Source organism: Ursus arctos, chromosome X (assembly GCF_023065955.2).
Source record: "Ursus arctos isolate Adak ecotype North America chromosome X, UrsArc2.0, whole genome shotgun sequence".
Taxonomy (NCBI): domain Eukaryota; kingdom Metazoa; phylum Chordata; class Mammalia; order Carnivora; family Ursidae; genus Ursus; species Ursus arctos.
Window position 1 is genome coordinate 102146995 of NC_079873.1, and position 12366 is coordinate 102159360.

Sequence of the window (12366 nt, forward strand, 5' to 3'; positions counted from 1 at the left end):
ATTACGTGAGTAGTAGGGGACCTCAACACTCCACTCTCAGCAATAGACAGATCACCTAAGCAGAAAATCAACAAAGAAACAAGAGCTTTGAATGACATACTGGAACAGATGGACCTCATAGATATATATAGAACACTACAGCCCAGAACAGCAGAATACTCATTCTTTTCGCATGCACATGGAACTTTCTCCAGAATAGACCATATACTGGGTCACAAAACAGGTCTTAACCGATACCAAAAGACTGAGATTATTCCCTGCATATTCTCAGACCACAATGCTTTGAAACTGGAACTCATTCACAAGGAAATTTTGTAAGAAACTTAAACACTTGGAGATTAAGAACCATCCTGCTCAAAAACGAATGGGGAAACCGGGAAATTAAAAATCAGTTTAAACAATTTCTAGAGACCAATGAGAATGAAAACACATCGGTCCAAAACCTGTGGGACACTGCAAAGGCGGTCCTAAGGGGAAAATAGATAGGCATCCAAGCCTCACTCAAGAGAACAGAAAAATCTAAAATGCAGTTTTTATATTCTCACCTCAAGAAGCTGGAGCTGGAACAGAAGAACAGGCCTAACCAATGCACGAGAAGGCAGGTGATCAAGATTAGAGCAGAGATCAATGAATTAGAAACCAGGAGCACAGTAGAGCAGATCAACAGAACTAGAAGCTGGCTCTTTGAAAGAATAAATAAGATCAATAAGCCACTGGACAGACTTATTCAAAAGAATAGAGAAAGGACACACATTAATAAAATTATGAATGAAAGGAGAGAAGTCACAACCAACACCAATGAAATAGGAAGGATCATTAGAAACTTTTATCAACAGCTTTATGCCAGTAAATTAAACAACCTGGAAGAAATGGATGCCTTCCTGGAAACCTATGAACAACCAAGACTGAAACAGGAAGAAATTATTTAAACAGACCGTTTAATTATGAAGAGATTGAAGCAGTGATCAACAACCTCCCCAAAACAAGAGTCCAGTGCCTGACGGATTCCCCGGGGAATTCTACCAAACATTCAAAGAAGAAATAATACCTATTCTCCTGAAGCTGTTTCAAAAAATAGAAACATAAGGAAAACTACCAAACTCATTCTATGAGGCTAGTATTACCTTGTTCCCCAAACCAGGCAAGGACCCCATCAAAAAGGAGAATTACAGACCGATTTCCCTGATGAATACGGACGCCAAAATTTTCAACAAGATTCTAGCTAATAGGATCCAACAGTACATTAAAAGGATTATCCATGAAGACCATGTGGGATTCATCCCTGGGATGCAACGGTGGTTCAACATTCACAAATTGATCAGTGTGATAGATCATATCAACAAGAAAAGTGTCAAGAACCATATGATCCTCTCAACTGATGCAGAAAAAGCATTTGACAAAATACAGCATCCTTTCCTGATTAAAACCCTTCAGAGTGTAGGGATAGAGGGTACATTCCTCAATTTCATAAAAGCCATCTATGAAAAGCCTACAGTGAATATCATTCTCAATGGGGAAAAGCTGAAAGCCTTTCCCTTAAGATCAGGAACACGACAAGGATGCCCACTCTCGCCATTATTATTCAACATAGTACTAGAAGTCCTTGCAACAGCAATCAGACAACAAAAAGGGATAAAAGGTATCCAAATCGGCAAAGAAGAAGTCAAACTGTCTCTCTTCACAGATGACATGATACTCTATATAGAAAACCCAAAAGACTCCACCCCCAAACTACTAGAACTTATAGAACAATTCAGTAATGTGGCGGGATACAAAATCAATGCTCAGAAATCAGTTGCATTTCTATACACCAACAATGAGACTGAAGAAAGAGAAATTAGAGAATCCATTCCATTTACAATAGCACCCAAAATCATACGTTATATCGGAATTTACTTAACCAGAGATGTAAAGGGTCTATATTCTAGAAACTACAAATCACTCTTGAAAGACATTGAAGAAGACACAAAAAGATGGAAAAAATATTCCATGCTCATGGATCAGAAGAATAAACAGTTAAAATGTCTATGCTACCCAGAGCAATGTACACTTTCAATGCCATCCCGATCAAAATACCAATGACATTTTTCAAAGAACTGGAACAAATAGTCCTTAAATTTGTGTGGAACCAGAAAAGACCCCGAATCTCCAAAGAAGTGTTAAAAACGAAAAACAAAACTGGGGGCATCACGTTGCCGGACTTCAAGCTATACTACGAAGCTGTGATCACCAAGACAGCATGGTACTGGCACAAAAACAGACACATAGACCAATGGAACAGAATAGAGAACCCAGAAATGGACCCTCGGCTCTTTGGGCAACTAATCTTTGACAAAGCAGGAAAGAACACCCAGTGGAAAAGACAGTCTCTTCAATAAATAGTGTTGGGAAAATTGGACAGCTATATGCAAAAGAACGAAACTTGACCACTCTCTCACACCATACACAAAGCTAAACTCCAAGTGGATGAAAGACCTCGATGTGAGACAGGAATCCATCAAAATCCTAGAGGAGAACATAGGCAGCAACCTCTACGACATCGGCCAAAGCAACCTTTTTCATGACACATCCCCAAGGCAAGAGAAACAAAAGATAAAATGAACGTGTGGGACTTCAAGATAAAAACCTTCTGCACAGCCAAGGAAACAGTCAAAAAAACTAAGAGGCAGCCCATGGAATGGGAGAAGATATTTGCAAATCACACTACAGATAAAAGACTGGTATCCAAGATCTACAAAGAACTTTTCAGACTCAATGCATGTGAAACAAATAATGAAATCAAAAAATGGGTAGAAGACAGTCAATGACTGGCGATTCTGGAAGGTCTTTATTTCTCCATCAATTCTGAATGACAGCCTTGCTGGATAAAGGATCTTTGGCTGCATGTTTTTCTCTGAAAGAGCTTTAAAAATGCCCCCCCCCAACCCTTTCTCTCATTCCAGGTCTGTGTAGACAGGTCTGACATAATCTGATACCTTTGCCTTGATATGTGAGAAATTTCTTTGCCCTGGCCGCTTTCAATACTGTATCCTTGGATCTAATATTTGCGAATTGCACTATGACGTGACATGGTGCAGGTTTGTCATGGTTGAGCTTGGGAGGGGTCCTTTCTGCCTCTTGGACATGAATGTTTGTTTCCTTTGCTAGATTAGGGAAGTTTTCAGCTACAATTTGTTCAAATATCTCTTCTAGACCTCTGTTTTTCTCCACCCCCTCAGGGATGCCAATGATTCTGACATTGGAACGTTTCAAGAGCGAGTTCTCAACATTTGCTGCAACATGGATGGCACTGGAGGAGATAATGCTAAGTGAAATAAGTCAAGCAGAGAAAGACAATTATCATATGGTTTCACTCATTTATGGAACATAAGAAATAGGAAGATCAGTAGGAGAAGGAAGGGAAGAATGAAGGGGGGGTAAACAGAAGGGGGAATGAACCATGGGAGACTGTGGACTCTGGGAAACAAACTGAGGGCTTCAGAGGGGAGGGGGAAGGGGGATTGGGATAGGCCAGTGATGGGTATTAAGGAGGGCACATATTGCATGGCGCACTGGGTGTTATATGCAAGTAATGAATCATGGAACATTGCATCAGAAACTGGGTATGTACTGTATGGTGACTAATATAACAAAATAAATATTATTAAAAACAAAAACAAAAACAGGGGCGCCTGGGTGGGGCAGTCATTAAGCGTCTGCCTTCGGCTCAGGGCGTGATCCCGGTGTTCTGGGATCGAGCCCCACATCACGCTCCTCTGCTGGGAGCCTGCTTCTTCCTCTCCCACTCCCCCTGCTTGTGTTCCCTCTCTCGCTGGCTGTCTCTCTGTCAAATAAATGAATAAAATCTTTAAAAAAACAAAAACAAAAACTAATGATGTACTGTATGGTGACTACCATAACATAATAAAATTTAAAAATATGAAAAAAAATGAACCATGTGAATCAAAAAACTGGCAACCACTTGGTGGCAGCATACCCAAATTCAAATAGCAGGAACTGTTTGTAAGTGAGAACAGCCTGAATTTACAAAACTAAAGTTAGAAAATGACAGATATGCAAAGCTAAAGTTAGAAAATGATAACCATGTCACGGCTTTAAAGTAGTATCAGTTGTACTTAGGGAGACCAAATTGAGAGTGTGTTACAGTTACAATAACTGCATAGAGAAAGAGAGAGAGAGATGCAAAATTTATTATGGGAATAGGGGTACATTTTCAGGGCCATAGCTACAAGAAAGAGTCCTAATGTTTTAGCACTAATAGCAGAGCCTGTTGTGTCTCCATATTCCCTTACAGAAAACTGAATTTAGACTAATTGAATAATCCAGACTACTGAAAACAAAGATAAGCCAAATGAAATGTGTGGATAGACATTTCTTTCTGGTATAATGGGCCATAATAGGATGCTTACAATAATACAAACAGCAAGTATGTGGCTTTGGGGAATGCACTTACAGGGAGTCAAATTCTCCTCTGGGATTTGTATCAAATGTCAAATGAATTCTCATTGATGCTGAAGTCAGTGGGCTGGCATAGATGCCCTCCTGAAGCTCTTAAATTCTTTTTTTTATATAACATTTTTTATTATGTTAGTTACCATACAGTACATCCCTAGTTTTTTATGTAAAGTTCCATGATTCATTACTTGCGTATAACACCCAGTACACCATGCAATACGTGTCCTCCTTAATACCCATCACTGGCCTATCCCATTCCCCCACCCCCCTCCCCTCTGAAGCCCTCAGTTTGTTTCCCAGAGTCCATAGTCTCTCATGGTTCATTCCCCCTTCTGTTTACCCCCCTTTCTTCTTCCCTTTCTTCTCCTACCGATCTTCCTACTTCTTCTGTTCCATAGACGAGTGAAACCATATGATAATTGTCTTTCTCTGCTTGATTTATTTCGCTTAGCATTATCTCCTCCAGTCCCGTCCATGTTGCAGCAAATGTTGAGAAATCGTTCTTTTTGATGGCTGAGAAATATTCCATTGTATATATGGACCACAACTTCTTAAACCAGTCATCTGTTGAAGGGCATTTCGGCTCCTTCCACGACTTAGCTATTGTGGACAATGCTACTATGAACATTGGGGTGCATATGGCTCTTCTCTTCAGTACGTCTGTATCCTTGGGGTAAATACCCAGTAGTGCAATTGCTGGATTGAATTCTACACAGAAACTATATTCTAATTGTTAAGTATCTAGACCATGATAATTATTAGCAACCCAGCACAACAAACTGTCCCTGATATCTTTGGAAATAGGGGGCTCAGAATAGGTTTGTAATTGGCCCCTTAGTCAAATGATATCCAACTGATTAAGGAATGCTTATGCCTTGCATCCTAGATGCCTGAAAAACAAATATCTTCTCCCTCTCTCATTAAAGCTTTTCTATTTCTAGATAAATCTACAGTTTTCACCCATAATAAGACACCCAAGCTGAGAAGTCCTCTGGTAAAAAAAAAAAAAAAAAAACACAAAACTATGAAGTATTTTAGCTCAGTTGGTATGCATATAGTCAATGTCAATCAAACACATATATTGACCCCTTACTATGTGCCCATCCCTGTGACAGCAGCTATAGGGTAGACAGAAAAAGTATTGGCATGGTGCCTCATCTCAAGTGTTTACAGCGTATTTGGGGGATAAGATTAACATAAAAAAACAATTATATAAAAGAACATGTTTTGAGTTGGATTATTCAGAGTCTAGGTGCTCTAGCATTAAGGAAAGAAGAAAGTAAGTGTAGATTAGGATTTTTGTCAAGAACTGTGAATGGGGGGCGCCTGGGTGGCACAGCGGTTGAGCGTCTACCTTCGGCTCAGGGCGTGATCCCGGCGTTGTGGGATCGAGCCCCACATCAGGCTCCTCCGCTGTTAGCCTGCTTCTTCCTCTCCCACTCCCCCTGCTTGTGTTCCCTCTCTCGCTGGCTGTCTCTATCTCTATCGAATAAATAAATAAAAATCTTTAAAAAAAAAAAAGAACTGTGAATGAGGTCTGAGATTTTACTCTACTTAAATGCTAGCAAGTTGGCCTGCCAGTTTCATGGATACCAGTAGGAAACATGAGATTCCTGGATTAGAAATGACATATGATGTATTGCTCATAGCAACAGCAGTAGCAAGAGTATCTGCATTTTTGCATTGGTTTCAGACTCCCAATTCCCAAAGGATAATGTGAAGAGGGCCAAATGATACGTGCACATGAAGTAGGTTGCATTATAGGCGAGGAATCCTGAATTTAGGGAACTCGAGCTTATCGAATCTTTTACAACGAGCAATAAGCATATCCACCCTTTGTTCCAGATGGAGACACTCTCTCTGTATTGCAAGGCTCTTGCCTATACAAACATTCTTAGAAAAATAGTCTGGTGGAATGGGCAGTCAGTGCCCTCACTTGCAAGATATTCAGATACATAAGAGACTCAGTAGTTAGGCAAGTTTGTGGAGTCATGGCTTTGGAAGTGGGTGCAGATCACAGAACAAATGGCTAATATAAATCCATGTCCATTACAAAGCACATGTCCTAAAGAAAAGAGATTTCCTGAAATGGCTAAAAAAATCCTAAAATTTCAGAGCTGCAAAGGCCTTTTGCAGCCATGGAGACAGAGTCTCAGAGAAGTCAAGTGGTCCTAATATCATTGTGATGTACAACTAGCATGTTTCTTCGGTCTGATTAGGCAGGGATACTCTGTGCCCACTGAACAATGTCCTACTTTTCATAGTAGAATGATGGTTGAAGACCTTTTTATAAATAAAATTATTACCTGCACCAGGATTACACTAATGTATTGACATCTACAGCACTAGCTAAATGAACCATAAATCAAATACACTGAAGTCATTTTCCACCAAATCAAGTCAGGCTTTGGTCAAAAGAATTAGCATTGTGATATACTTAATGGCTGCCATTTGTAGGGGGTCTCTGACTAGATCACTTTGGACAAAGAGAAAAACTTGTGGAGTCATGAAACAGTACTGACTATAAATCATACTGCAGAGCTAGAGGGCTAAGAGCAATAATTGACTTGAATTGACTATCTCGTGAAACCATCTAAGGATTCACAGGTCTTTGTTTACTAATCTAGCTGCACTTCCCTACTTTCTCTGGATTCACAAGTGCTATAAATAATACTACTTGTTTCATCTAAGTATACCTTTGGTCCTTCTCAATTTGCATAGCTTCGTAACTGGGACAAAGGGTGAGGGAGGAATATAAGAACTATCCAGAATACAAAACCAGAACCCAGAGTATAGATAAATCTTCTTGTATTTGTGGGGAATCTGGATAAGAATTATAATCCCAGAGTAAGAAAGTTAATTGGACTTAAATATAAATTCTGGATGGGTTTCATTAAACCTGGCTCAGAAAGTCAGGAGTGAGTATTGAACAAATGAAAAATCTACTTGTGAGTTTCTGATTTTGTATGCAAATCATGCCACAGTATGAGAAAATATAGCGCCTTTCATAACCAGAAATACACTGGCATATAAAAGCCAAAAACAGAAGAAGTTAAGTGTGACTCTTAGCCCCCACCATCATCCCCCACCTCTAAGCTTCCAAAACCCTAGGGTTGACTTAAAAGTCATTGCCATCTGTAAATGGCTTAAGCAGAATTAGCTTTATCTGGCTTCATAAATTACTTTAACATAGACTTGTGTTGAGATCAAGGGAGATGATATTCTCAGTGCACCTGGCAATATATACCTGAAGTATCTGTATTCATTTCTGGGTACCGTATGTAACAAGAAACCTTCAAAACTGTAGTGTGTCCAGACCAATCAATATGATTATGGAACTTGGAGTCTCAGTCTTTGAGAACTAGTTGGGGCCCTAAAGATGTGTAGTCAGGAAAAGATTTAGTGGGAAACCATTAGGAGTGTCTTCAAACCTTGGCAGGGTTATTATTTTTAATAAATTACTCATTCTGAGAGATACGCCGGCCCTGGAAGTGAGGGCAGGGACGCCGGGTGTGGGGCGCACATCCCGGGACGCTGCAGGGTTGAGCAGCACCAACACTAACAGAGTTAAAGTGTACAGAACATCAGTGGAGAACGGGCCGCAATCCCTCTGTTCTGTGACAATTCAGCCTCTGCTGCTCTGACTCTCAGAAGAGGCATAGCAGACCGCTAGGGAAAGCCGCCAGAGAACAAAATCCTGGAAATACCGGCTCACAGCGTGCCCATCCCCATCCCCCCTCGCAGGGGACACGGAGACTCTACCCAAACAGGGTTGCCTGAGTATCGGCGCGGCTGGCCCCTCCCCCAGAACACAGAAGGCAGGCTGAAAAATCAAGAAGCCCACAACCCGGGGAGCCTGGGTGGCGCAGTCATTGAGTGCCTGTCTCCAGCTAAGGGCGTGATCCCATGATCCCGGCGTTCAGGAAAGGAGTCCCTCATCGGGCTCCTCCGCTGGGAGCCTGCTTCTTCCTCTCCCACTCCCCTGCTTCTGTTCCGGTTCTTGCTGACTGTCTGTCTCTCTCTCTCAGATAAATAAATAACTAAAATCTTTAAAGAAGAAGCCCACATCCCTAAGATCCCTATAAAACAAGGGGCACGGCCTGGGACCCAGTCAATAATTTGGACTCTGGACAACCCCGCAACCTCTCCTCATCAGAATGACAAGAAGGAGAAGCCCCCCCCCCCCCCCGGAAAGAAAACAGAGTGAGTCTGTGGCCTCTGCCACAGAAATAATGGATATGGATGTAACCAAAGTATCAGAAATGGATTTCAGAGTAACGATGGTCAAAATGATGAGTAGAATTGAAAAAACTATTAACGAAAAGGTTACCGAGAATATAGAATCCCTAAGGACAGAAATGAGAGCGAATCTGACAGAAATTAAAAATTCTATGAGCCAAATGCAGGCAAAACTAGAGGCTCTGACGGCCAGGGTCGCAGAAGCAGAGGAACGGGTTAGTGAATTGGAGGATGGGTTAATAGAGGAAAAAAACAAAATAGAAGCTGGTGTTAAAAAAAATCCACGCCCACGAATGTAGGTTACAGGAGATTACTGACTCAATGAAACGATCCAATGTTAGAATCATCGGCATCCCCGAGGGGGTGGGGAAAAATGGAGGTCTAGAAGAGATATTTGAACAAATTGTAGCTGAAAACTTCCCTAATCTAGCAAGGGAAACAAAAATTCGTGTCCAAGAGGCAGAGAGGACCCCTCCCAAACTCAACCATGACAAACCTACGCCATGTCACGTCATAGTGCATTTCACAAATATTAGATCCAAGGATACAGTATTGAAAGCGGCCAGGGCAAAGAAATTTCTCACGTACCAAGGCAAAGGCATCAGAATTACGTCAGACCTGTCTACACAGACCTGGAATGAGAGAAAGGGTTGGGGGAGCATATTTAAAGCTCTTTCAGAGAAAAACATGCAGCCAAGGATCCTTTATCCAGCAAGGCTGTCATTCAGAATTGATGGAGAAATAAAGACATTTCAGAATCGCCAGTAACTAACCAAGTTTGTAACCACGAAACCAGCCCTACAGGAGATATTAAGGGGGGTTCTATAAAAGTAAAAAGGCCCCAAGAGTGATACAGAACAGAAAGTCACAGCCAATACAAACAAAGACTTTACTGGCAACATGACATCATTAAAATCATATCTCTCAGTACTCAGTCTTAATGTTAATGGCTTAAATGCTCCCATAAAATTCCACAGGGTTGCAGATTGGATAAAAAGAAATGACCCATCCATTTGCTGTCTACAAGAGACTCATTTCGAACCCAAAGATGCATTCAGACTGAGAGTAAGGGGATGGAGTACCATCTTTCACGCAAATGGACCTCAAAAGAAAGCTGGGGTAGCAATTCTCATATCAGATAAATTGGATTTTAAACTACAGACTATAGTTAGAGATGCAGAAGGGCACTATATTATTCTTAAAGGAAGTATTCAAAAAGTGGATATGACAATTATAAATATATATGCCCCCAACAGGGGAGCAGCAAGATACACAAGCCAACTCTTAACCAGAATAAAGAGACATATAAATAAAAATACATTAATAGTAGGGGACCTCAACACTCCACTATCAGAAATAGACAGAACACCCTGGCAAAAACTAAGCAAAGAATCAAAGGCTTTGAATGCCATACTCGACGAGTTGGACCTCATAGATATATATAGAACACTACACCCCAGAACAAAGCATACTCATTCTATTCTAATGCCCATGGAACATTCTCAAGAATAGACCATGTTCTGGGTCACAAAACAGGTCTCAACCGATACCAAAAGATTGAAATTATCCCCTGCATATTCTCAGACCACAACGCTCTGAAATTGGAACTCAACCCCAAGGAAAAATTTGGAAGAAACTCAAACACTTGGAGACTAAGAACCATCCTGCTCAGGAATGACTCGATAAACCAGGAAATCAAAAATCAAATTAGGGGCGCCTGGGTGGCACAGCGGTTGAGCGTCTGCCTTCGGCTCAGGGCGTGATCCTGGCGTTGTGGGATCGAGCCCCACATCGGGCTCCTCTGCTGTGGGCCTGCTTCTTCCTCTCCCGCTCCCCCTGCTTGTGTTCCCTCTCTCGCTGGCTGTCTCTATCTCTGTCAAGTAAATAAATAAAATCTTTAAAAAAAAAAATCAAATTAAACAATTTATGGAGACCAATGAGAATGAAAACACAACAGTCCAAAACCTATGGGATACTGCAAAGGCGGTCCTAAGGGGGAAATACATAGCCATCCAAGCCTCACTCAAAAGAATAAAAAAATCTAAAATGCAGTTTTTATATTCTCACCTCAAGAAGCTGGAACAGCAACAGAGGGACAGGCCTAATCCACGCACGAGGAAGCAGTTGACCAAAATTAGAGCTGAAATCAATCAAGCAGAAACCAGAAGTACAGTAGAGCAGATCAACAGGACTAGAAGCTGGTTCTTTGAGAGAATCAATAAAATTGACAGACCACTGGCAAGACTTATCCAAAAGAAAAGAGAAAGGACCCAGATTATTAAAATTATGAATGAAAAAGGAGAGGTCACGACGAACACCATTGAAACTGGAAGGATTATTAGAAATTTTTATCAACAGCTATATGCCAATAAACTAAGCAATCTGGAAGAGATGGAATCATTCCTGGAAACCTATAAACTACGAAGATTGAAACAGGAAGAAATTGATTTCTTAAACAGGCCATTTAATTATGAAGAGATTGAGTCAGTGATAAACAACCTTCCAAATAACAAAATTCCAGGCCCGGATGGTTTTCCTGGGGAATTCTACCAAACATTCAAAGAAGAAATAATACCTGTTCTCCTAAAGCTATTTCAAAAAATAGAAACAGAAGGAAAGCTACCAAACTCATTCTATGAGGGCAATATTACCTTGATCCCCTAACCAGGCAAAGACCCCCTCAAAAAGGAGAATTACAGACCGATCTCCCTAATGAATATGGACGCCAAAATCCTCAACAAGATACTTGCTAATAGAATCCAACAGTACATTAAAAGGATTATCCATCACGATCAAGTGGGATTCATACCTGGGATGCAAGCTTGGTTCAATATTTGCAAATCAATCAGCGTGATACATCATATCAACAAGAAAAGACTCAGGAACCATATGATCCTCTCAATCGATGCCGAAAAAGCATTTGACAAAATACAGCATCCTTTCCTGATTAAAACCCTTCAGAGTGTAGGAATAGAAGGTACATTTCTCAATCTCATAAAAGCCATCTATGAAAAGCCTACTGCAAATATTATTCTCCATGGGGAAAAGCTGGAAGCCTTTCCCTTAAGATCAGGAACACGACAAGGATGCCCACTCTCACCACTATTATTCAACATAGTACTAGAAGTCCTTGCAACAGCAATCAGACGACAAAAAGGGATCAAACGTATCCAAATCGGCAAAGAAGAAGTCAAAATGTCTCTCTTCGCAGATGACATGATACTCTATATGGAAAACCCAAAGGAAGCCACTCCCAAACTATTAGAATTTATAGAGCAATTCAGTAACGTGGCGGGATACAAAATCAATAATCATAAATCAGTTGCATTTCTATACACGAATAACGAGACCGAAGAAAGAGAAATTAGGGAATCCATCCCATTTACAATAGCACCAAAAACCATACGTTACCTTGGAATTAACTTAACCAGAGACGTAAAGGACCTATATTCTAGAAACTATAAATCACTCTTGAAAGACATTGAGGAAGACATAAAAAGATGGAAAGATATTCCATGCTCATGAATCGGAAGAATTAACATAGTTAAAATGTCCATGCTACCCAGAGCAATCTACACTTTCAATGCTATCCCGATCAAAATACCGAGGACATTTTTCAAAGAACTGGAACAAATAGTCCTTAAATTTGTATGGAACCAGAAAAGGCCCCGA

At 40.7% G+C, this 12366-nt stretch overlaps 1 protein-coding gene across 12 annotated transcripts in view; it reads right to left on the reverse strand.

Annotated features, from left to right (window-relative positions):
- SMARCA1 (SWI/SNF related, matrix associated, actin dependent regulator of chromatin, subfamily a, member 1) overlaps nucleotides 1–12366 on the reverse strand; it is a 1457411-nt gene that overhangs the window by 1291722 nt on the left and 153323 nt on the right. The window lies entirely within an intron of this gene.